At 36.0% G+C, this 27,543-nt stretch overlaps 1 protein-coding gene across 3 annotated transcripts in view; it reads right to left on the reverse strand.

Annotated features, from left to right (window-relative positions):
• Nucleotides 1–15,590, reverse strand: part of LOC134657483 (octopamine receptor beta-2R-like) — a 240,349-nt gene extending 224,759 nt beyond the window's left edge. For 2 of the 3 annotated variants that reach the window (XM_063513054.1, XM_063513053.1), the window contains exon 1: nucleotides 15,388–15,584. The gene's annotated coding sequence lies outside the window, so the exon portion shown is untranslated. Of the gene's footprint in view, nucleotides 1–15,387 lie in introns of all 3 variants that reach the window. The other variant, XM_063513055.1, reaches the window with a different exon arrangement.
• Between the last annotated feature and the right edge of the window lie 11,953 nt (nucleotides 15,591–27,543).

Genomic DNA, 27,543 nt, shown 5'->3' on the forward strand with positions numbered 1-27,543 from the left:
AGGGTTTTTATATTAAAGGTTATTAAAATAGGCATTATAAATCTGGCACTTAACAAGGCGAAAACCTACTTTAGGTCGCAGTCGAGTGCCTTCAATTACCTCGAAACCGCGCACAAAATAAGCTCATATCAGAATAATTGGCCCTGGTAATAGTTGATTAAGTACTATTGACTGTCATTCGATATTACGTTGAAGCACTTATCATTTAAACCACAGAAATGTGTGTGAATTTTTATAAAACATGTAGGTAGTTATTGTGTTTTGAACGTTTGTTATGTATATGTATATCGATTCAGTTGCTTACCTATGTACCTAGGTGTAACTACTTAATGCAGCAAAAACTTAAATTATGGTATTTGACGTTTTATTTAACCTAAATTACCTGAGTGACCCGATATAAAAAATACATTTCAATTTTACCATATAAATACGACAGAAGGCAGATGGCCGATTTAGTTTCAACTAACGCATCAATATCATACTATACATCTCATAAAACAAAGTCCCCCACGCGTCTGTTTGTCTGGATAACTCAACTACTACTGAATAGATTTTCATGCGGTTTTCCCCTATCAATAGAGTGATTCTTGAGGGTTTGGGTGTCAAATTTGTTAAGGTTTACCCGTGCGAAGCCGGGGCGATAGTTATGACATAAGTGCGACATTTCTTATTCATTAATGAATGATCACCCGCTATTCCGCGGCCATTTGAATTGGTAATCTGAGCCGAGTAAATCTTTATTCATTGGCTCGTAAAGTGACATTTGGAGGTCACGTCTAACTCTGCGTTGCTCGCTCGCATCGATATGCGGAATTCCGACCTGATTCTAATTTTAATAAACCTCAAAAATTTAATATTGATATGGATCGGATCTATCAGTGTCAAAAGTGACGTTTTTGTTTGAAAAAACGTCACTTTTGCCTTGTGTCTTTGACTTTTTCTTGCATTACAAGGCGTTTCGTGTATCGTCTCGACGTGTTATGTCCAAAGAAAGTGAGAATACGATACTGCAAGATGGAAAAAGACGCTGTTCCTGGAGAATTGAGATGACTGTATCGTCCCAAAGCCTCGTAACTCTCACGTTCTTAATACGTTCGATGAATTTTTCTTCGGAATATATTTGTTTTTATTTTGTTTCGTCCAATTTTCACCCAAACCAAAATCAACTTTATTTCCTAACTATAGGCTCCTATTTGTTTATTGTGTGGCGGAATAATACATTCAATGAATTTGATCTATGTACTATTTTGTACCTTGACATAGTGACAATCAATCAATACTAGAAATCTCATACTATAGGGGCCGTGCGTTTTGGGGGATCGGCCATCTTGTGGCCTGAATTGGAAACATAAATGTACATTGCCAAAGGAAGTGCTTACGATCTATCGTTCTCGTATGTTTTCTTATTCATACTATTCATAGTAGGTTCTCATTTTGTGGGCTACATCGGAAGCATAAACTTCATATTTACGCCTCACGCCAAAAATCTGACGGCCCCTGTGCTGTCCCCTAGAGTTCATGCAAATCTTAGGGTAACATTCCATTTCTGACCGCAGCTGCACTACTGGTACTGAACGCGTCGCTGTTACTGTCAATTTCCATAGTAAAATGAATAGTAGTGCAGGTGCGGTTGAAAATGGACTGTCACCTTTAATGTCACTGTGACAATTTCAATCCGAAAACAAAATCATGTAAAGTGGCAGAGCATGCAAAAGCCGTTGAGTCAAACCATTCAGTCAATATTTGGAGTCATTTCGAAGGATTCTCTTTTCAAATTTTCCTGGAGCGTGTTAATTAGTCAGAAATCTTTATTCATTGACTCGACCAGGGGCCCGATTTTTGAAATTCGACCGCTCGATTTCGTGTATTTCGTTCAGTAATATCTCCACTACTAGTCATGTAAATTCTACTATAGAATTGAAAACGAGTGGTCAATACCAATAGATTCCAAATTTCGATCGCTCGTATTTCAAAAATTAGCATTTCGCCGTTTTCCACTGATTTTCGAGTGACGAAATCGAGCGATCGAAATTCAAAAATCGGCCCCCTGGCCCCTATTTCACCACGGTGACAGGTGCGACAATTGTCGACATCACTGTTACTGACGTCACAGGTCTCCATAGACTACGGTAACCGCTTACCATCGGACGGGCGGTGTGCCCTACTTATTTTGCGAAGCTAATGCAATTGTCACAAGAAACATTACAATTGTCACGAAATTCCGACACCGAACTCATTTTCAGTCAAGAATTACCGAAAGTTCTATTAAATCGTGTGACAATTGTCATCATCATCATCATAAACTTCGAAAGAGCCTGTTTTTTGCCGATATAATAAAGTTTTTTTTAATAATACAATGATGGGTGCAGACAGGAATACGGCCCGCCCGATGGTAAGTGGTAACCGTAGCCCATGGATGCCTGTGACGTCAGCAACAGTGACATTTGTCGAATTGTCGCACCTGTCGCCGTGGTGAAATAGGGGCCAGGTGATATTAGTAGGTCACTGGTTTAATCCTAGCTTTGGAAGGACAGTACCTACTACTGTCGCTCTTATGGGCCAGGGATGATCAGATTTAGAAATCATGGCCAAGTACACAGAATACATCTACTTACCAAGTTTCAACAGTATAGTTTTTATAGTTTCGGAAAAAAGTGGCTGTGACATACGGACGGACAGATGGACAGACAGACAGACAGACAGACAGACATGACGAATCCATAAGGGTTACATTTTTTGCCATTTGGCTACGGAACCCTAAAAATGCTCAAGTGAAACAGCTTTAATAACTAAAGCGAATGCGCAATTCAAACTAATCAACATAATATTATGTTAAGAGTTATCGAAAAAAATATCAGACTCTACTGGTCATCGTAGAGCTGGCAGCTTCCTCGCACAAAGATTAAGTATTGCAATACAGCGAGGAAATGCTGCCAGCATTTACGGCACCATGCCGCAGGGGTATATTTAGTTTTTAGTTATTTATTTTATGATTAGTTTTACTTATTTTTTGATTTAGTTTTATAAGTTAATGTTTTTTTATGCTTACTATATAAATAAATGTTTCATAAATAACATAAATAAATATGTGGTTATAATATTAGAAGGATGAAAAACATAAACAAACTAAGTAACTAGGTAGTATTTTGCACACATGGTCCAACATTTCAAAAACGCGTTACCAACTGTATTAAGCGTAACTATAAAATACGTAATGTAATAATTATAATATTTATATTTCATTTAATCCATCAAAAATACTCGCATTCCGTGAAACAGGAAAAAAACATCGTATTTTGTGGATTTTTTTTCAGTAAATCTTTACAAAATGACTCCATTCAAGTCACGAAAAAGAAAACCTCCAAATCTCTCTTTTTCATTACGATCTTTTGCCATAAACACAAAGCATTGAATGAAGTATTTAGAATGGATTCTTTTTATTTTATTTTTATATGGGCGTTTTTTTTTGTTGTCCCCTACACTTTTTTTTCAAATTTGGGTTTTTTTTATGTTATTTCCACTCAGAATCACGAGCTCTTTCTTTTCTATCCTAATAGGAGAAAAAAAGTGTCCCAAAATTTCCATACATTTTTCGATCTTTCCATTCCGCGACCGCCATACAAAGTCTATGAAAAATGGTAACGTAATGGAAATAAAAACCTTAGGACACTTTTTTTCTCCTATTAGGATAGAAAGAGCTCGTGATTCTGAGTAGAAATAACATAAAAAATCCCAAATTTGAAAAAAAAGTGTAGGGAACAACAAAAAAAAAACGCCCAGATGTATCTCAAATATATCTTTAAATCAAATCAAGAATCAAATTTAAAAAAAAGACGTAAGCATGACATGATAAAAAAAAAGATAAAAAGATAGTTTATTTAAGTAGGCATAATTACAATGCGCTTTTATGAACGTCAAATAAAGCTAACCGGCTCCAACTCTATACCTCTGCCCCGAGAAGATTTAAATCCCCCCTCTATTGGAGGAGGGTATCCCAATATGGTAGCGGCAACAAACTCGGCGGGACATATCTTTTCAAAAAAAAATTACATCTTATAATTAACATGCACTACGAGTAAATAAGGAAAAAAATACAATTTAAATTACCTACACTATATAATTCATGCAATTATACACATAAGGTGTAATAGAAATTTGATTTAAAAAATATACATATGTAAGTACATGGAATCATACAAATACGTAGCTCTTTCAGAAAACATATCAAATTCTTACAAAAGGAAAAGAAAACAAAGTTATTAAAAGAAATGGGAAAACACATGATATAAATCCGATTGATTGTTATGAATTACCAACATAAAATATTTGATGTGCTTTCTTACCTGAGCTGTGTCACCTATAACTCTATACATAATACAATGTTTTTAATTGCTACTAGTTTTTATTAGTTTCTGTTCATGGTGCGATAAAATGACTTTTCATTTTTAGGGTTCTACCTTAATTATACATCCTACATATATAATCACGCCTATTTCCCGGAGGGGTCGGCAGAGACCACGGATTTCCAATTGCTACGATCCCGACTTATAAAGGCAATAAGATCGTGTATACATATTTTGGCACTTTGTCCGTATCCATATTTTTAGACGTAAGTGTAAAAGCTGCCTAACATTGTCTAAAGGCGCCTTAAGACATTTTTGCATCGGGCAAGATAATACAATTTGATCTTAAACGAAGTTTTTGTATTTTCCTTACTTGAACATTGGGCGACATGAAAAGCAGGCTGTTCTACAAATGACACGCTTTTATTAAGCACTTAAAATGTGTTTCGCGTCACAATACAATGTTTTTATAGTATAGAAATGAGGTATGTTATGACAGAGGCATAAAGCCGGGAAATAAAAAGGAAACCCGTCGCCGTCGTGCGTTTTTACCTTTTACCTCATTAACTCTGAATAATCTGTTCAATTCTGTTCAAAAATGTGATTGTTAGATCACTCGCGTATATCCATTTTAGGAATATTATTATTTTACTGCTATGGTATGCAAGGTAACGATTTATATAACTGAAAATCTGTATGGTTTTATCATCATTTTGTTACCTGTATATTCAATAAAAACTATTCAATATAAATATAACGTCCCTGTAGTATGCAAATTATTATACTAGTCCATCTTTGAACTGCTCCTAAAACTTATTACTTGACGACCTCGCTAAGCCTCGACCGTCAAAAACAGCTACGTCAAACTATTCTATTTATCACGGTATATGTTGTATCATCTTATTTTAACACGAATAAGTAATTAAAAATAAATCAAAACCATTAGAATCTCTTAAGACTATGAACATTTTATAGGGGATTTTCAAGGGGGTGGTGGGGGGAACGGCACCACTTTTCAGCCCGGCAACATCAGGTTTCTTGTAGCCCAGGAGCCCTACTACAAGGATCACGATCAGAAGTCAAACTGCGGTCTAACAATTATACATACGACACTCTACTAGAGATCTTGGTCTAAAAATGTATAGGTAAGGTGTTGGTGGAAGAATGCTCTTGAAAATCCAGTCTAGTTTCCGTGTGAGATTTTCATGATATTTGACCCTGATTATATTATGGATTTATTGATATAAAACTACAATAATTTTATGTAGTTTATGTAGTGCGTTATGCTATGTACGTCTTTATATTTTTTTCCTGCCTCTTTTCTGTCCTTTCAATTTTTTCTATACTTATCTCCCAACATTTTATACTTTGAAAACAAAAAAAATTGTATATTTGGAAACTGACTACAAATTTCAAAGATCATTTGTATGGCGCGCTACTTTTTAACTCGATAAGTTCCCAGTATTATCAGATTACATCTTTGGCAATCTTAATTTAGAAATAAGTCGTTTATAAAGTTTGACTTATTTTAGGATAAAATACGATTAGGTATAACATTTATAACAAATAGAATACTGTTGAGATCATTAATGTACTGCCAAGTGGCTTGATTATAAAATATAAATACGTTTTAAGCAAACATTTAATTTTTGGTTCAAACTATTGTGGCTGACTATATTTTTCTTTACAGCAACTATGATCGAGATCGAGATAATTCTTAAAACCCGAAACACAATTACATTGCGTTGTTTTATCCCATAGTTCCTATGGCCAGCTCCTGTCTCCATCATCAGATCAGGTCGACGGTACCATAATATTGCATTGTCATCTGACTTACATAACACATGCGTGCAAATTTTCAGCTCAAACGGAAATGTGCGTTTTTTTTTGTTGTCCCCTACACTTTTTTTTTTCAAATTTGGGATTTTTTATGTTATTTCTACATTTTCTACTCAGAATCCCGAGCTCTTTCTTTCCTAATAGGAGAAAAAAGTGTCCCAAAATATCCATACATTTTTCGATCTTTCCATTTCGCGACCGCCATACAAAGTCTATGAAAAATGGTGACGGAATGGAAATAAAAACCGTAGGACACTTTTTTTCTCCTATTAGGATAGAAAGAGCTCGTGATTCTGAGTAGAAATAACATAAAAAATCCCAAAGTGTAGGGGACAACAAAAAAAAACGCCCAAATCGGAAAGTGGGTCAAATTTAGCTTCCTAGATTTGACTCACACTAAGGCTCATTAATTTAGACGAGGCGGGAACTCGCATGCGAATTTCATTATATTCCGTCATTTGATCGGTCGGCTTAATTGATGTAACCTCAATCGTCCGCAATGTAACTAAAATCGTACACGAGTTGGCGCGCCGTCTAAATGAGCCCTCTAACAAACCAACATACAATACATACTAACAGGACAAGTTAACTAAAAACAAAAAAACCGGCCAAGTACGAGTCGGACTCGCGCACGGAGGGGAACCCATCAACAAAAAATAGAGCAAAACAAGCAAAAAAACGGTCACCCATCCAAGTACTGACCCCGCCCGACGTTGCTTAACTTCGGTCAAAAATCACGTTTGTTGTATGGGAGCCTCACTTAAATCTTTATTTTACTCTGTTTTAGTATTTGTTGTTATAGCGGCAACAGAAATACATCATCTGTGAAAATTTTAACTGTCTAGCTATCACGGTTCGTGAGATACAGCCTGGTGACAAACGGACGGACGGACGGACGGACAGCGGAGTCTTAGTAATAGGGTCCCGTTGTTACCCTTTGGGTACGGAACCCTAAAAATGGACAAGTAAAAAAAAAAAAATTAACCAAGAAGAATTGTTTAAATACAGTATGCAGATTATCGACGACTTCCACACTAGGCTAAGCCTGTGTCGTGAAAGTCAGCTACGTGCGTAAATTAACCAAGTAAGTAATAGCAGCTTCGAAAAAGATCAAACGATATCCATATTTTTTTTTTCATAGATCGCGTAATATAGTTGATACCTACCTATTTTGATTCAATCGTCGATTTATCGGGCTCACAAAGGATTTTGGCAGGAAATCGCCAGATCAGCAATATTCTTTGAACATTTTCACGCACCATTTCCCAATATAGGATTATTCTCTTATTATTATTATATTTTGTGTATTTTCTTGAAATATTTTTTTTGCAGTTTATTGTCGACACGTCTTATTGAATGATGTACATTTTATTATTGCTTGTTAATGTTATGGTACCGTAAAATGGGGCGAGTACGCTCAAAACTGAAATTCAAACCTCGATAACATTTTATTTTTACATATAAAAACTGAATGGTGTATATAATAAGTGTTCCGGACGTTTGTATTTCAGTTTTTATTTTATTTTGGGTAGTTCCATTTCATAACTTTGACGATAAAGAGGAAAACCCACCTCACCCCGTAGTGCCTCGTATTTGGGGTGAGAGGGGTTTTCATACAAAGGTGATTTTGGAAGATTGTTGGATCGATTCTTTATTATTATGTGTATTACTATAGCTCCATTTTAAATTGGAATACATTATTTTTGTAGCAGTAGCCTTAAAATCCCTTCTCACCCCCCTCTCAAACCTTCTCTCCCCATTCATAACCCACCTCTCCCCGCGAAACCTACTCACCCCGTTTTACGGTATACAAAGTATTTGTAGTTAATGTATTCCATCACCTATTTATATATTTCTACACCAGTGATGGCAGAATATGCTGTTCTACACCAAAAAACAACGACCCCAAAGTTGTATGTATACCATAGGTATTCTATGAAATAAATTTATATGTCGTATCTGTCTGGTATCTGAACATTGATTTTTGATACTGAAAATTTTACGAAAGTGGGAAATAAATTGAACATAATTGCGCCCGGCTAACAATTAGCTAACATTTAGCAGCATCAACTAACCTCTTTAAAGGTGACAGTCCATTTCCAACCGCAGCTGAACTACTGTTCATTTTACTATGGAAATTGACAGTAACAGCGACGCGTCAGTACCAGTAGTACAGCTGCGGTCAGAAATGGAATGTTACCCTAAAGGTGACGTTCGGACTCAGACTGCACCAGCATTACAGCAGCAGTATTGCAGCGCGACATTACTTTCGACTGCATTACGGCCAGCATAAAGATAAAAAAAACTGCTTTGATATAACAAAATACGCGTAAAAATGTTATTATTGCGTAATAATAACGACGTTATGGATTTAATAACATTAAAATTTCCAAAATCTCTGAAAAACAAAAGAATATTTAGGATTATCAACTACTTCCACATCAACGACATTATAATTAATTATATCGAGTAACTTAAGACACTGTCCGACAATTATTTTCTTGGCCTTGGGATTTCAAGGCGTTTTTAATTATGTTCGTATGATATTAGTGAAACCGGACGCCGCGGTGACATTGAATGACTAGACATATCGTGTTAAACTCGAGAATAACTAGAACGTAATGAGAATCTCGTTAAAATATGATATTTTTGACATTGCTTTGTTAATTATTGTTATTATTTGACGATCCTTCTCAGGTGAATTCTTTTCACATTATGAATATATTTGTATTATCATGCTATTATTTAAATGTATTTCTGACGATCACAATATAGATTCTTATAAATTGACATTAATGTAACTTGTACTGTAATCATATGTTGTGAAATAAATAAATCGAATCTAATCTAATCTATGGATGATCGGTGATTAGGTACATGATGCTTTGGCCTGAACCACACTCATTTCACTGTTTAAACAGTCTATTTTTAGGGTTCAGTACCTCAAAAGGAAAAAACGGAAACCTTATCACTCATGCGTCTGTCTGTTTGTCCGACCATCCTCCCCCCCCCCTTTATCTCCGAAACTACTTGGACAAAAATTAAAAAAATACACTACATAGTTCTTTACCTATAGATTCTGTAATCTATAGGTAAAGAACTATGTAGTGTATTTTTTTTTAATTTTCCTGTGAAAACCTATTAGAAATGTGAAGCGTCAGTCAAGCGTGAGTCGGACTTAATGTACGGAACCCTTGGAACGCGAGTCCCACTCGCACTTGGCCGGTTTTTAATGTAAGTCACACATTTTGTGTTCTAAAAGGGTTTAAGACGTTTAATAGCATTTCACAGTCGATTTGCGACATTTTAACACGCGTTATAATAATAAATAGCGTATGTGGTGTTGATACTACCGCCCACCGCGTACCGCAACTGACCGGGACCTGGACCTGTCTACTGCTCTCTGGAAAGCGGTTGCATATCACAAGGGTTGTGACGTAGACTGTTTTAAGGATGACTCACTCTAGACCAGGCCGCGTCCGGGCCGAGTCGTCCGACATGTCATTGTCTATGACGGCTGATCGGTGATCACGTGGTTCCATAGAAAACGAAATCCCGGAAGCTCCAGCCCGACCCCGGCCTGGTCTAGCGTGAGTCGTGATTTAACAGAGTGCATGAGTTTTCTAAGGGTAACATTCCATTTCTGCACTACTGGTATTGAACGCGTCGCTACTGTCAATTTCCATAGTAAAATGAACAGTAGTGTAGCTGCGGTTGGAAATGGATTGTCACCTTAAAGCGGTGAAACAAGACATTTGTCAAATAGTGAAGGTGACACATAGGTGACATAACTCTGTAGATCAAAATGGGTGCCTGCACCGAGTGCAGCGAGCGCTCTGCAAGCGAATAATAGCGAGCCACCTGAAAAGCGCGCCGCGCGCGCACGATCTAGGTCGCGCCGCTATGCCACCTTATTAAAATCAACACTCACGTTTAACTAGCTACTAAAACCATTAACAAACCTGACCAGTGGCGTTGCGTGAACAAATCTAGCCGTGGGCGAAGTCGCATCTGCGAGGCCCTTTTCTTTCACTGTGCCCGAAGAGGCCTCGCGCGTGGCTTCGCACGGGTAAACCTTAACAAATTATAAACCTAAACCTTCCTCAAGAATCACTCTATTTATAAGTGAAAACCGCATGAAAATCCGTTCAGTAGTTTTTGAGTTTATCGCGAACAAACAAACATACAAACAGACAGACGCGTAACAAATTGAACGTACGTACACTGATATCAGAATGATATATATTTGAATCATATTATTTACGGCCCAATTAGAACAATGCTTATAAGCGGTGGCAACGACGACGCCGCAACAGTACTGCAGCTGCAGGTGACATCCGAGTGTCACCCTAAAGGTAACAGTCCATTTCCAACCGCAGCTGCACTACTGTTCATTTTACTATGGAAATTTACAGTAACAGCGACGCGTTCAGTACCAGTAGTGCAGCTGCGATCAGAAATGGAATGTTACCCTAGCTTACTGTTGTGTGACGGAACCTTAAATGTATTCGCGATCCGAATCTACCTAAGGTAGGGTACCTTAAATTGAAGTACCCATGTGTATGTTTTCTAATTCGCATATGTATTTGTAATACTTTTCCATTATGATAAGCTAAAGGTGTTAAAACATTAAGCGCGTTATCATATTTTATTATTACGAGGCGTCACGAAATTGAACGTAATGGCGACTGACGAGTTTACACTGAATTTATAACCATAGCGTTGAAATGACTAGACGCGACAAAGTAGTGACAAACAAAATAAGTGACTCAGTGGGTTAAGCTGTAGAACGTTTCAATACTTTCAATCGCTGTGTTACCGTAAAAACGCGTTATAAGTGAAAACGTGTTTCGTTTGTTAAAACTAGTTTTCCGAAACTATTATAAACGGTATCTTTTTAATTGCTCTTTGGTGTACAACATGTTCTGTTACGTATGCGGTGGCCATATCGTAGGATTAAATTGAAAATTCATACATAATAAGTATATATAATCGGTGATAAAACAGATGAGTATTTGAGCGACGATAATGACATTTTCCACTTCGGCACGCGTCGCCCTGTAGGTGAATAATTTTAACCTAATAAACCATGTAAGTAACATACAGGCCTATTCGAACGTGTCTCTGACATCAAACCGATATTAGAATTATATTGGAATCATATCAGTTAGCTGTCATTCGCGCGGGCGTCTCGCTCGAACTAATACTTGTGAAGATGAGTTGAGCAAAATGAATGCGTGAATAGCAGCTAACGGCCGTATACGAACAATGCTTTTAAGAGATCTCTGCGGTACGATAACGATCTGTCAGCGTCAAAAGTGACATTGTTTCAACCAAAAACGTCACTTTTGACACTGACAGATCGGTATCGTACCACAGTGATCTCTTAGAAGCATATTATTGTTCGAATTTGGTCGTAAGTGATATGATTCCAATATCATTCTACTCGTAGGTAATATCGGATGAATGCACTATGAACACAGAATAAATAATAGTACTAATGTAAGTACAGAAGACTCACTCTCTAACAAAACGCGTCTGTTACGATCAGCACAGATATGGCCGCTAGATGGCGACAGCGCCACGCGCGGCTTATGGCTTTCCCCAAAATTGGGGCCGGAACGGATGTACTTTTAGCTACCTGTAGTAAAGCGACGAGATCGCGGAGTGAGCCACGCCTGCTATGAACAAGTTCATTAATAAAGTGGCCATGAAATTATATGGCTGGGCGTACAAAAGTGGGCAAAAAAAATGGCAACCATTAGTCGCAAACATCAAAAATAGTTATTTGTACAACAAGAGATCAAAGTTTGATATTTCTTCGAGTGATTATTTTGAGTCCCGTGCAAGCGAAAGATTCTATACTAGATTCACGAGCGTAGCGAGTGAATCTAATTTAGAATCTTGAGCGTAGTAAGGGACTCAAAAGCGCACGAGATGTAAATAACTTTGATCTCGTGTAGTTCACAAAACTTTTCACCTCAGCAGTGAGAACATATTAGAGAACCCGAAAAATGAATTCCTTCTTCATCATCTTACCTCTATTCACTCATGTTTTCTTAAGATATACCAACAATTAAGTTTTCACCTCAGCAGCTCGAACAAGGGTACTTTGCTACTTAAAAACAGTGAGCAAAATCGCATTTTGCTCATTGAGTGAGCATTTTGCTCATTTTGTCTCACTCATCTCACTCAGTGAGCAAAATGCGATTTTGCTCACTGTTTTTAAGTAGCAAAGTACCCTTGTTCGAGCTGCTGAGGTGAAAAAGAAATTTCGTTACCAGGTTTAACTCTTGTCTAATTCTTATTTATAACTCTATTCAATGACTTATGTTTTAAATACCTAATGTAATAAAATAAAGGTACCCTTCAAAGGACTAATTTACATTTGTCTTTTCTCTGTATTCTTTACAAATCAAATCTCTTCAATTTTCTTTGAGAACATCAAACGCGACTATTTGTCTCTCACCAATAATGTTTATTCAACATTATGTCTGCCTTCTAAGATACTAAAGTCAAATTGTAAGGATACTTTTATTTACCTAATTCTACGTTAGTAAGAAAATATTATATGTATTTCTATCATTATATTTTTAAGGTAATAAACTTGTTAAAGTACTTCTTGAGTAAAATCGTGAATATTTTTTTGCTTTATCAAGTCTCCTATTGGTTTATTAAATGTTTAGTAAAAGTTTTTGGCAAAAATTACATTCTTGGTACCTATTTACAAGCTTTTATCACTGTTTTCTCGAACAACGAACGAAATTGATAAATTGATCAACAAAGCAGCGATTGCTTTTATTTGCAGCAAATGTTTTTTTCCTACAATTAAAAATCAAAGAAATATACGCTGGGGGACGGAATAGCCCCATGACGGACTTAGCCACATTGACCTTACCTACATGATTTAGATTTAGATTTAGATATTTATTCTCATAATATGAAATTACATTATAAATTATGCTAAACTAATCTACGTGAATTTATATTATGATTATATGTTTAGAGTTATAGTCTAGTTCTGAACTGTATATTAACATTCTAGCTCCTGCAATTGCCTGTAACTTGTTTTTTTTGAGCCGGATAAATAAAATAAAACAAAGTAAGTATGAAGTGGGACTGGGCGGGTCACATCTGCCGCATGCATCCAGAATTCCAGATAGATGGGCAAGTATAGCCACCAAGTGGATACCGCAAAAGAAGCGCGGACGTGGCAGGCCCAGACAGAGATGGCGGGACGACTTAAGGGGCCCACTGATTAACAGTCCGCCGGACGGTATCGGCCTGTCTGTTGTTCGGAACTGTCAACTTTTTGTTCTAACTGACAGGCCGATACCGTCCGGGGGACTGCTAATCAGTGGACCCTTTTAGACACCTTCATCAGTAACTGGCCGGAAAAAGGACAAAACCGGGAGTTGTGGAGATCAAGGGGAGGGGCCTTTGCCCAGCAGTGGGACACTATATCATATCATATCATTTATAACAAGCTAAAAAAAAAAGTAAATATACAGTGTGGAAAGATAAGTCGGGCCCTGGAGGGAAACTACCTTAAATCCTTAAGCTGGCTCATTTTACTTAATGGAGACATTCCTTTATTTTTAAAGAGAAACAAAACTGCATTCAAAGTATTTTTCATTTTTTCTTCAATTTGGCTTGTCTAAAAAAATCTTGAGTATTAAATATTATATTTTATGGATATTTTGTACGACAGACGAGTTTAAGACCTAATGTTTCTTGGAGAAATGTTATAATTAACATTAACTGTATCGACTAGTAGAATAAAATTGCGAGTTTTTATTTTTTGGAATTTTTAGTCGGTGCGAGTTCCGGGCGAGGCAAGCGAGTTTTAGAAAATCTTTGAATGCAGTTTTGTTTCTTTTTAAAAATAAAGGAATGTCTCCTTTAAGTAAAATGAGCCAGCTTAAGGATTTAAGGTAGTTTACCTCCTGGGCCAGACTTATCTTTCCACACAGTAGGTATATGTCTATAGCGTACTATAGGCGGTTGCACTTGCAACGACTAATTTTTCAATTGAGTTCAATCAGCTACCATCTGGATTTGTATCCTACTTCTTTACCATTTGCACTCCTTTTTGAATATTTACATTATTTTTAATAAACGGATTTCACCCATATTTCACCCATAATTAATCTCTACTCATATTTTAAAAGCGAAACTCTCGCCGTCTGTTAACCTTTTACGCTATAACCGCTGAACCTATTTTTTTTTTTAATTTGCTATAGAGTTAATTTGAGGCCCGGGGAAGGATAAAGGATAGTTTTTATGATCTTTCTACGCAGACGAAGTTGCGGGCAGAAACTAGTATGGCATAAGAACGTAAAATAATAATTACCTATATTCTTTTTAGTAGGTACCTAATAAAAACAACTGTAAAAAAGTAATGAAATAAATGCATTTGTATTTGTATAAAATACTTTCATAAAATGACCAACTTAAGTCTTTTCTTTGGAAAAGCATAAGTTTATCACAATTTTATTTTAAATCAACATAAATTAGACCTAATATGTTTTACCCCTATACATAATAATCCTTAACCTAATCCAGCTTCATTCAAATAGTTACATCCATTTTTTCAATTCGATTTAACGTTACATTTCCGATCTCTAACCTTTAAATACCTTACTAAAACCTCTTTCAGATTTTGCCTGAAAGACCTTGCTAGGGCGATTGCTATAGTTATATTGGCAATTACATAGTAAGTGGCTACTCTTAAGAATAAGGCTTCAAGTGGCTTGTTTCTTTCTGATTTTGTTAGGAGTGGCCAACCATAGCAGTCACCCTACTTGAACATCTGTATTAATAACACGAAAACTCATTTTTCATATTATTTAACGTTAAACGTTGAAAATTTTAAAATGAAAGTCACGGTACGGACCCCTAAAAACCCAAAGCAGCACGAACCACAATTTTGAGGGTAAAATTAAATTACTTCATTAGAGCAGACCGTAAAAAAACCTTTTTACTAAACACGGAATTTTCAAAGGCGAGGTGGAAAAAATAAATTAAATCACTCATTAAGCGAAAAAAGGTGAGATAGGTAATTATTTGTAACATCATAAAAAGTTTGTAGAATAATTTCAGCGTTAAGATTAAATGATAGAAAATGTAGTTTGTTAAACATCATGAAACTATCTGAAATTAACCAGATAAAGATTCAAAGAGGTGTTATCAAATGTCACCTTACCTCAAAAACTCCAAACAAATCCCACTAAAAATCGTCACACACACAATCACAGCACGACACAACACAACACCGCACTGTCACACTGTCCGCTACAGAAATAGTAAACGACAATCGTCTCGAATTTTTTACGTTATAATTTGGCGGGCGTGATAACGTGCGCTCCGCCGGACGACCAAATGCCAACTGGCTGGGCTACGCGAAAAGCGCGGGAAACCCGGTTAAGAAAAGCCAAATTGTGACGCTAGTTTTTTTTAATTGTGAGTGAGGCAAGGATAATGAGGTATTGTGCTTGACTGGCTGGTATTTTGATGATTTTAGTCTTTTGCAGGCCCGTTTTTACTGTCTCTTTCAGACGTTACTGAAAAGCGACGCTTTAGTGCAGCTATCAAGTTGACACAGTTTGACTTGGCAAATTTGTGCCAACTTGTTTGGCCAGACCGCCATTAAATAAAGAAGACCCAGTTTGACAGCTGACTATAGTTCGTTTTTTTTAGCATTAGAAATAAGGTAAACAATCTTGACGTGTCTTTTTATTGAAAAACACGTTTTAAAAATAAATAATGCCAAATATGTAACAATTATGAATCTAATACGATCATTTATATTCCTCTGCTTTGATAAGTAATTGTTACTGATTTTTACACGACTGCCCCAAAAAAAGAGTGTATTGTTTTCAGGGTTCATGTTTGTATGTGGGTATGTAAGTTTCTTTGTTACACCGTAACAGCTAAGTGCCTGAACCGATTTAGGTGTTTGAGATATCATTGGAATCCTTACCTCATCCCGAGTAACATAGGCTATGTGACGTCATCACAAAACCAATATGGCGGATTATGCACTGCAAATTGTGCAACCGAAACAAAAATAAAACTTATAAACCTATCGAGTTGGGTATTAAAATAAAGGATTTGAAAGACGATTCTAAAACTGTACACAAAATATGGTTTAAACTATTCGTTTGGTAGGACAAGATTTTACAAAATATAAGTATAACGCAAAGATAAATGAATTGTCTAAATCTATTGAATGGGATATTATAAGAAAGGATTTTTTAAGGCGATCATACGAATATATATAAGTTATATGTTTAATTGTATCGTTGGAGAGAAAATACGAAATGTTCTACATCGCGCTAATGACATTTCTCTTTGCAGCTATATACGACAACGTCATACGTGGCGCTTACGTTATTTTCAATTGCGAAAGTGTCAAATACGAAAGGAACGGTTTGAACGATTGACTAGGTAAGCCTTTCTCAAAAAATTTGTATCCTTTGTGTGTGTTACCAACCTGGTAACAAAAAAGGATACAAATTTTTTGAGAAACTTACACATTTGGTAACAAAAAAGGAATGTTTCATACAAACTTTCTTGGACATTTTGGGAAATATGGTCAAAATTGTTCAGCTTCATGTACTTTACCAGCATACCAATTGTCTGATTCTCCTAACGGCGCTTAAACTAAAAATTAATTAATTAAAAATTAAAAAACACGACTGCAGTTTAAAAGCGAACTGAAAAGCTAAAAATAATTTTTAGTTATGTTAGGTACTCAACTTAATAAATGTAAAATATAATATATAGGTAAGTGTTCTGTCAGGGTCGTAAACAGCAAACGGAAAAGTTTAGGCTCATTTAGGATCGTGACTGTACCTGTATATTTTATTTCGATGCAGTCGGGGACCTGTGAATGGGAAAAATTCAATATATCAAGGTACCCGACTGCAATCGAAATAAAATATACAGGTATAGTCACGATCCTAAATGAGCCTAAACTTTTCCGTTTGCTGTTTACGACCCTGACCGAACACTTACCTATATATTATATTTTACATTCATTAAGTTGAGTACCTAACATAACTAAAAATTATTTTTAGCTTTTCAGTTCGCTTTTAAACTGCAGTCGTGTTTTTTAATTTTTAATTAATTAATTTTTTAAAAAGCGTTTTTCAATTAAAAGACATGTCAAGATCGCTTACCTTCTTTCTAATGCTAAAAAAAACGAACTATAGAGTTGAAATTATACCAGACATATTATTGAAATTAATAATTAATAATGTATTGATTGTCAGATTTTAATTTGTCAGCTTTTAATTGGTCATAATTCTGAAACCGTTTACTTTTCAGGATTCATGTAAGGTTATCCTAAAGATAGGTTAGGTTAAGTTTGTTTTATGCCGATCCTGAAAAGTTACGTGTTTCTGAGAAAAACCAAATTATGACTAACGAAAATGGTTGGAGTGAGAGAGGTTATTGATATTTCGTTATAAGAAAAAGAATTACGTACTTTTTTCTATACACTGTATTTTCAAAAAGGACAAAATGCGTCTTTATCTTATCTTAGCTAAGGAATAAAGCACTAGTAGATAGGTATTAAGTTTAGCCTATATTCAAAATAATTAATTCATGTCCAACCAAAGGAAATGCATTAATAAAAAAAAGGATAGAGATAGAGAGCTTTAAATTTTTCAACAATGGCCTCTAGTTCCAATAATATTTGGCAAAATTGGGGGTCCGTCACATATATTTAGAGAAAAAAAAAATAGTTTTGGAGTTTATCGGATATTGTGGACCCCCAGGGGGTTGCAGGGAGTCGAAATGTTGTGCAAAGTGTTATCCTCTTAAAACGCATCGTTTGGTTATAGTTTCAACCAAAAGCTCTCGGGGAAAATTTTCAAAGGCTATCCTGCTACACCCTTTAAGTGCTAAAAATGTCCTTCCTTAACTTTTACAGCCTAAAATCAAATCTATGTATTTTCGTAGACTTTCACGAAATCCGTTTTCGTAAGTAGTTTTATTTAAATGAGGAACGCAAAGTAATCAAACCAGAATTAATTCCACTCAGGATCCTTTCTTGGGTAGTGATTCTACGAAGTAATATTATCGTCAGACATAAAAGGTTTTGTGGCAAAATTAAGTGATTGATAAAATGAAATATCGACATGACTTTTATCGATATTACCTTAAAGTTATAGATATTTATTACATTTAATACGCAAAATAATTTACTCGTTCGATTTCTTCACTATCTCTCTTCTTTATATTGGTAGTTTTCTATTATTTTTGGAAGTTTACCTTTAAAATTTTAATATATTTAATAAAGAAATTAGGTATCGCTTTGTAATTGATTTGCAATATTGAAATTTCTCGGTATTTTACCTACAGCAAGTTGAAGTTACATCTTTTAAATATTATTCTATGACATATCGATAACAGATTCATCGATATTTCATTTTTTCAAACAGTCGTTTTTGTCACAAAAACTTCTATGTCTGTCGTTTATCTTTCTCGGTAATACATAATATCAAAATCAGAAAAGAAAAATCGAAATACTTTCTGAACTAATAAGTACTACAATTTATATGAAAATTTGTTGTTTATCCATCACACAATTACAAGCTTTTATGTGTGAAATAGGGCACACACACACACACATTTGTACATATATATCATACAAAATTATATATTTAACTTTTTGTTCCACAGATTTGCAAACAGTGAATTTTATTCCATAATAAGATCAAGTGAGGTAAATGCAACTATGGGATTATTGCGTCTCTCCGTTCTTTCTCGAATACGATTGGTCGAAACGCCCTCTACTATGCAGCGTTTCATGCCTGAGCTACTTGGAAATGAAACGTTGCATAGTAGAGGGCGTTTCGACCAATCGTATTCGAGAAAGAACGGAGAGACGCAATAACCCCATAGTTGCATTTACCTTACGTACACCCAGCTGCAAAAGTGCAACTCCCGTTGTAAATGAATTCCATTCATAAATAGTCACTTTTGCAACTCGCTGTACTTTCTAAATAATATTTAAACAAATATCTAGGTATATTTTTCCTCTCACAGAGTTCGAGATTCCGTGAATATTAAATCAAAAACGATATTATTTACATAAATTTAAAACGTGTTTTCACATTCTCTAGTCTCCATCGAGTCTCCATAATAAACAAGCAAGCTTTAGTTGATAAAGGGCCTATTTCACAATGAAGCCGTATTAAAAATTTACATTATTAAACTAAATGTTAAATTGTTGACACTCGTTTGCCACTGGCGCGATGTAGTTATGAAATCGTTAGTCATTGTTAGAACGCTAACCTTATGATATGACCTTTTTACATACATACATACCTACATCTAAATATGTATGTATGTATGTACAAATATATACGTAGGTATTAGTAAATACTTTCATAACTGAAAAGAAAACGTTTACTCAGGAACAAACTATCGAATCCGGCACCCCGTTTCGGGAAGCGGCAAAACAAAGCTCAGATGGCAATGCAATCGTTTAAACATTTTTACCAATTTCTAGTTAATTGAGTTGAGAAGCAAAGCACTCACAGTCCCTCTGGTGTCCATGGGCAACGGTAATCGCTTACCATAAGGCGAGTTGTCTGCTCGTTTGGCTCCTTTTACATAACAAAAGGTACACGAATCTTAGTTCTACTTAAACTAGTCGACTCTTAAGTCATATCAAATCAACATCAAACCAAGATCAGATTTTCAAGTCCGAATGCGCTCCCAGTAATTGAACAGTGAACATTAACCAGTCCACACACTCTCGAATAATTGAATAATTTTGAAATTTTTGACGAAAAATTCAGTTTGAATAAAACGTGCGCTCCATACTGGATTACTCTGTGTTATATTGGAAGTAATATTTTAATAATATTTTACTGGGAAATATTTTACTGTTTACAAAATAAATAAAAACGTATTTTCTTTTGTAAACATCATTTAAAACAAAGTTTTACTTTTACAAAAATTGGAAATGGATGACCATTTAGTTTAAAGGTCACGTTTGGATGTTAAACTCAGCCGCATAAGAGGCAACAGGAGTGGTCATTACTCCATACAAACATACTCGACTGTTTCCTCCGTGGGTTTTGAAGCTAGAGCAATGATTTTTTCAACACAGATTAATATTGTCAATATCTGTGTCGGACCGTTTTGCTTTTTTTTGATATTTTTGTTTTGGCTCTAGCGCCTAGCTAGAGCCCTTCAAAAATGGCCAAAATGGCCTAATTGACTATGCCGCAATGAGAGACGTGTTATTCAAAACTGATATCAATTAGCCAAAAAATCAAAACGCTCCGACACAGATAATTTCATAATCATTTAGATTTCCAAATTTGGTTACGATTGGTTAAGTTTTGGAGGAGGAAACAGTCGAGTACGAAACCTCGATTTTTGAGATTTTTACGCAGGATTTTTCGCCTTGTCCTTATTGCATTAGTTTTAGGAGCCGCTTCCGTTAGCGAGACGGGTATATTTACCTAAAATATTAAAATATCAGTTCCTGTTTCGTCTTAAGGACGCTAGACCGGGCCGGACCCGGCCCGAGTCGTCCGATATGTTATTGGGCGTTTTCTAAAATAAATATTGAAAACCCGATTCTCACAGATCCTGGTGTTTTTGGGTTCTTTCAACTCAGAATCACTAGCTTATTCAATCCTGATGGTATAAAAAACTTGTCCGAAAAATTGACGTAATGGAATGGACATTTTGGGACATCTTTTTTTAATTGAGGAATGGAGAATGCTGTCGATTCTGAGTAGAAAGAGCCCAAGAATGTCCAGATTTGAAAGAATCAGGTTTTCGATATTTATTTTTGAAAACGCCCAATTTTCTATGAAATATTATAAAACGAAGCGCCGGAAGCTCCAGCCCGGCCGGGGTCCAGTCTAGCGTGAGTCATCCTTTGCAGTGGCGCCCCCTTTAGTAGAAGTGATTATCAGGCTGTGCTCTACCTTGCTTCTGATCGTCTCGACGTAGGTAAATGAGCACACGTCACGGCACAGTGTGCGCACGCGGCTTTGTCCGGAGTCGATTGTCCGCGATTCGACCGAGTTAATTGACAATGACTGCCCCAGGAATTAGACCAGGAGTTGGGAGGATCCTGTAACTATAATTAAGTATTCTTGCAAATAAATGATATTGATTGATTGATTGATTGAGAAATCACACATTAGAGCAAACACTAAAAACTTTAAGGTACCTAAAGGTTTTTAGAAAATATTGAAAGTTTAGAGTTATTTAAAATAAAAGTTTCCGTCAGTTATGCTGCATTATCGCTGACATAAATTTTGTTTGGACCGTCACAAAACTGACTCCATAGTTTTTTGTGGAAAACTGGGGACACTTTGTTTCTTTTAATCAAAAAAACCAAGTTTAAGTGATACTGAGTAGAAAGATAAAAAATAAGCAACAACGGTTGCACTCCGGGAGTGCCGATAGAAGTGAAAACTCACCTCACTATGTTACCGACGCCCGGTAACTCGATACATACGTTTAGCGGAGGTATTCTATATTTATTTATTATAATATTATTATCATTCTCAAATAAGATCACACTTTTTCTTTATTGATTTAAATGCCATTTAAATTATGAGTGGCCACCTTACGGGGCTTACGGTCACGTGATCGCCTTACGCCCCTTACGGTCACGTGATCGCCTTACGCTGTCTCGAGTTTATTTTTTCCCCGCCTCAAAAAGTGCCCAGCGCCGCTAAAGAAGTTTTCACTTCAAAAATCAACATCGGTATCGCCAATGATTACATATGTACATACTGTGATGTCCTTATCACATGCCATTTTCTAACAGTTTTGTGTTTTACATTTATAACCATCTCTACTTACGTATAGGCACACGTCACACCATAGTGTCCGCACGCGGCTTTGTCCGAAATCTATTGTTCGCGATTTGACCGAGTTAATTGACAATAACTGTCCCGGGAGTTGGGACACTTGGGAGTGGAAACTACGCATCAATGTAAACATTTTTTGAACAAAACGGTTTTTTTTTAATCAACAAACAAACTTTATTCGTTAAAATAATTAATTATATGTCAATACAAATCTTACAATCTAAAATACAATACAATACAAAACGAATTTTGATTACAACAAGCCCAAAAACTGTAAGTACACTGTCTTTTAAATTATAAAGAACTTTGATGAACTGTGAATGGCCACTTTATGAATAAACTCATTCGTAATGTGATGCAATTTCGCAGCTAGCTATAATATCGGCATACAATTATGATAAGCTCAGCCCAAAATATCATCAGTAGGAATTGATTTTTACGACATAAGTCACAAACAAAAATCTAAGCTCATGTATTCTTTTCAGGAGCTGACGAGAAAACTTTAGTTTTTCTGAGATACTTTTGTTATTCAGCTTGTAGGTATATGACCAAAACATCCTGATAAATAAGTCAATTTTTCCCGCGTCAGCAAACACAAGCAAAGTTTTATCTAGTTCGGCCTAAATTACAGTATTTGTTCAATAGGTAAGTTACAAACTAACCAACAAATAAACTATGTATAATCCAGTAAATTTGTAGAATTTTGTTTCTTCTGCGTCAAATCCATTAGTTCTGATTTTTTGCAGAATTATTTATGATGTGGCCCAATTAATAATCTTAAGTTCGTGACCTCGAGCGCCGAACGCAACTTTTACAAAAAACGAAAAAACCGCGAAAATTTCGGTTTGGGCGATTATAACCCTAAAAGACTTGTTTTTGATAGTACCGTTTCAGGGCGTTTTTAAAGAAGACTAAATTTACTACAATACGACACTGGAATTATCTCTGTAGATTGAATAGTCTCCGAGATTAGCCTTTCAAAAGTTTTTAATTTTTTGAAATTGAATTCGTAGGCTAAGTGAGTGCAGTGAGTATGGACTTGTGACTCAGGCGATGGCGCTTGCCACGATTGTTCCTAAGGTCAAACAAAGATATAATTAAGAGATTCCTTATTCTATAAAGTATCACCTCAAAGCAGGCAGCCATACATTTCTTTGTAAAAGTATGTACCGGATTGAGTGACGATTTCTATAGAAATGTTAATTATGGCCAAAGTCAAAGGTTAAAAATGTTAAAAAAAATCACTTAACGTGGCGTTTTAAAAGTGTGAATATAATGTTTTCAACCCTAAGTTATACGAAAATGAGATATAACTTGCCCTAGCATCTAGAGTAGGAAGAAATATAGCATAGATTGGACCTGGGGATCCAACCCTTTCCCCTCCCTTTTTGGGGGGTTGGCACGGTATGATCTCGTGGCTACTGGGCCAAATCAGTTTTGTTTGACCTTAGGAACAATCGTGCCAAGCGGCATCGCATGAAACAAAAGTGCATACTCACTGCATTCACTTAGCCTACGAATTCAATTTCAAAAAATTAAAAACTTTTGAAAGGCTTTATCTCGGAAACTATTCAATCTAGAGAGAAGTTAAAGGTAGTTTTAGTGTTTTTGTTTGTGTTTTTTAAATTGTATTATTGTATTTATATTATTGGAATTATGATCAACCATTTGGAATATAACTTGTGTTACATATCTAGAACATCGATAGAATTTAAGTACCATATTTTTAAAGTAAATATATTCTTATTTTAATCAAAATTGCATTATCTAGAGAGATAATTCTAGATTGCTTGGATTATTAATTGGGCCAACATTAAAATAAGTCTGCAAAAAATCAAAACTAACTGATTTGACGCAAACGTATAAATTTACTGTATTAAAAGCCTAATACAAACCTTCCCGCCACAGCTCCCGTGCTAACCAGCCATAATTACAAGGTACGGAGCTACGGAGTGACCGCTCGTGATTGCTCCCGCTCATTACCTAATCCAGTGAGCCTGTTGTTTCCTTTGTTCTGTGCCAATTGTGACATGAACCGGTGTGGCCAAAAGTCAGTTCTAGTTTATTTGCTTTCAATCAATCAATCAATCACATAACATTAACGACTTCAGTGAGCCTGTTGTTTCCTTTGTTCTGTGCCAATTGTGACATGAACCGGTGTGGCCAAAAGTCAGTTCTAGTTTATTTGCTTTCAATCAATCAATCAATCACATAACATTAACGACTTCAGTGAGCCTGTTGTTTCCTTTGTTCTGTGCCAATTGTGACATGAACCGGTGTGGCAAAAGTCAGTTTTAGTTTATTTGCTTTCAATCAATCAATCACATAACATTAACGAATTCAGTGAGCCTGTTGTTTCTTTTGTTCTGTGCCAATTGTGACATGAACCGGTGTGGCAAAAGTCAGTTCTAGTTTATTTGCTTTTAATCAATCACATAACATTAACTAATTCAGTGTGCCTGTTGTTTCCTTTGTTCTGTGCCGATTCGACGGCATCCTAGCCTGCCTACGAAGCAGGAGGACCCGGGTTCGAGTCCTGGTTACGGTATTTATTTGAGCGTTTCACATTATCGCGTATCACGACTGATCTGACTTAGTGGGTAGTAACCCTGCTTGTGTGTAAGCCCCGGTTCGAATCCCGATAAGGGCATTTATTTGTGTGATGAGCACAGATATTTGTTCCTGAGTCATGGGTGTTTTCTATGTCTTTATGTATTTGTATATATATCGTTGTCTGAGTAGTACAACACAAGCCTTCTTGAGCTTGCTGTGGGACTCAGTCAATCTGTGTAAGAATGTCCTATAATATTTATTTATTTAAAATATGTCAAGGATACCGTAAAATGGGGTGAGTAGGGGCAAAACTGACATTCAAACCTCGATAACATTTTATTTTTACATGTGCAAACTGAATGGTGTATATAATAAGTGTTTGTACTTTAGTTTTTATTTTATTTTGGGTAGTTCCATTTCATAACTTTGACGATAAACAGGAAATCCCACCTCACCCCGTAGTCCCTCGTAATTGGGGTGAGATGGGATTTCATACAAAGGTGATTTTGGAAGATTGTTGGATGGTTTTTTTATTATAACTATTACTATAGCTCCATTTTAAATTGGAATAAATCCCATCTCACCCCCCTTTCATCCCTTCTCTCCCCATTCATAACCCAACTCTCCCCCCGAACCCTACTCACCCCATTTTACGGTACTTTACAGTGTCCTAAGTCTCCTATTGTATTATATTTGTAATTCGGGCGATTTTCCCTAAGTCTCCTATTTCGTCACCCTACTGCCATAACCCATTAAGTGTCTGGTAATGCGAACACTCTTAACGTCTATTCTTAAATCAAACAACTCATTAATATGTATACTAATTTCTACCCTAACTCAATACGATAAGGTGTACAAGCGTGTAGATAATTATGGTGTATCTACGAGAATGTAAAGTATGTACGCTGGAGGAGAATGAAGCCAGTGGAGTATATTCGGAAGTATTATGTGGTCACACTACATAGAACTTAACGTGGGTATAAGGTGGTTGGTGTAAGGCACAAGAATGAATTTGTCGCTTAATAGTTATTTTCGATACAAGTGCGAAAAAGAGGAAATTCGAAACGAGTGGCGATAAATTAAAACACGACCGAAGGGAGTGTTTTAAATCGACACGAGTTGCGAATTACCTATTCGCACGTGTATCGAACAACGTTTTACAGTACATATGGCACTTTAAAGTTTCGACATATGCACGAAAAGTGCTGTTTTACGCACTAGTGCGGAAAAGTAGCCCCATATGTACTGTAAAATAACTTTACAGTACATATGGTGTTACTTTACCGCCCTAGTGCGGTAACTAGCACAATACGTGGCTACGGCGAAAATTTAAAGGGCCATATTACGAGTACCTACTGTAAAACGATGTACAATTACACGTGCGAAAAGGTAATTCGCAACTCGTTTCGATTGAAAACACTCCCTTCGGTCGTGTTTCAATTTATCGCCACTCGTTGCGAATTTCCTACTTTCCGCACTTGTATCGTAAATAACTATATTTCGTCACATTTGCTCGTGTCTAAAGGATAGGCTAATTTAAGAATTGATTATAGTTTTGATACGACCTTGACGATCCACTTGATAATTTGCGCATCCCACGATTTTCTCTTCATTTCGCATGCACTAAACAACGTGAGCGATCTTCAAGTTCGTATCAAAATAAGATCATAAAGGTCTCTGCCCACTGAACCGTATCATACCATGACCGTGCTATGAACTTGTCAGGCAAAAAATATATCTATCTATGAAAATATGAGACCATGCCCACTAGCCCGTTCCGTCACCGACCATACCCGTAGCGTGCCATGCACGGACCGTCAAAATTTGTCGGCGAGGATATTTTGCCGGTGCCGAAACGCTCCGTGCACGGCACGCAACGTTGCCAGAACGGTGCGTGCAGGCGGCGAAACGGTGAGCAATACGGGTTGTAACCGCGTATGGTGACCGTTCTAAGCCCGTTATAAACCAATAGTCCAAGGCTGAAATGATGCCTTTCACCCGAGTTAAACACTCTACTTTTCATTTCGAATACGAGGAAAGTAAAATTCATGTGTTTTTTTAAAACATGACTAAGTATAAAATTTTATAGTAAATCTTGATGGTACTTTCAATTAAAAATGTAGGCAAAAGTATCGTTATTTATGGAATGGGGAGTTAAATATCAGAATGGAAATTGTACAATAAATCCATTTAAACCCAAATTTCAGTTGCTTATCGTTAAAAAAATCATAAAATCGTACTTGGAACGTAAAATGCTCTAGTGCAGAAACGTATCATTTTGCAACAACAATGACCCTCTTTTAGAGCATGAGAAATGAAAAATAATTTTCTTGTCCATAGTATTCGATTTCTTTTCCTTAAAGTCTGGCTTGGTTGATAAATTTGAATAGAGCTCAACTTCAAACAAGTTGCTTAAAATAAACTTTTCCCACATTTGCTTGTACACCTATAGGTTATTGTATCAGTATTATTATTTCACTCTATTTATTTTTCATCACAAGTTAGGTTATTTATAATATGGATATAAAAATAAAATATAAAAACACTTACAAAACAATAAAAAATACATATAAACACATTATAAAAAAGCGGCCAAGTGCGAGTCGGACTCGCCCATGAAGGGTTCCGTATTTAGGCGATTTAAGACGTATAAAAAAAAACTACTTACTAGATCTCGTTCAAACCAATTTTCGGTGGAAGTTTACATGGTAATGTACATCATATATTTTTTTTAGTTTTATCATTCTCTTATTTTAGCAGTTACGGGGGGGGGGGGGGACACACATTTTACCACTTTGGAAGTGTCTCTCGCGCAAACTATTCAGTTTAGAAAAAAATGATATTAGAAACCTCAATATCATTTTTGAAGACCTATCCATAGATGGGTTTGATGAAAAAAAAATTTTTGAGTTTCAGTTCGAAGTATGGGGAACCCAAAAAATTTATTGTTT

The sequence above is a fragment of the Cydia amplana genome, chromosome 20 (genome assembly GCF_948474715.1).
Source record: "Cydia amplana chromosome 20, ilCydAmpl1.1, whole genome shotgun sequence".
In the NCBI taxonomy this organism is placed as follows: domain Eukaryota; kingdom Metazoa; phylum Arthropoda; class Insecta; order Lepidoptera; family Tortricidae; genus Cydia; species Cydia amplana.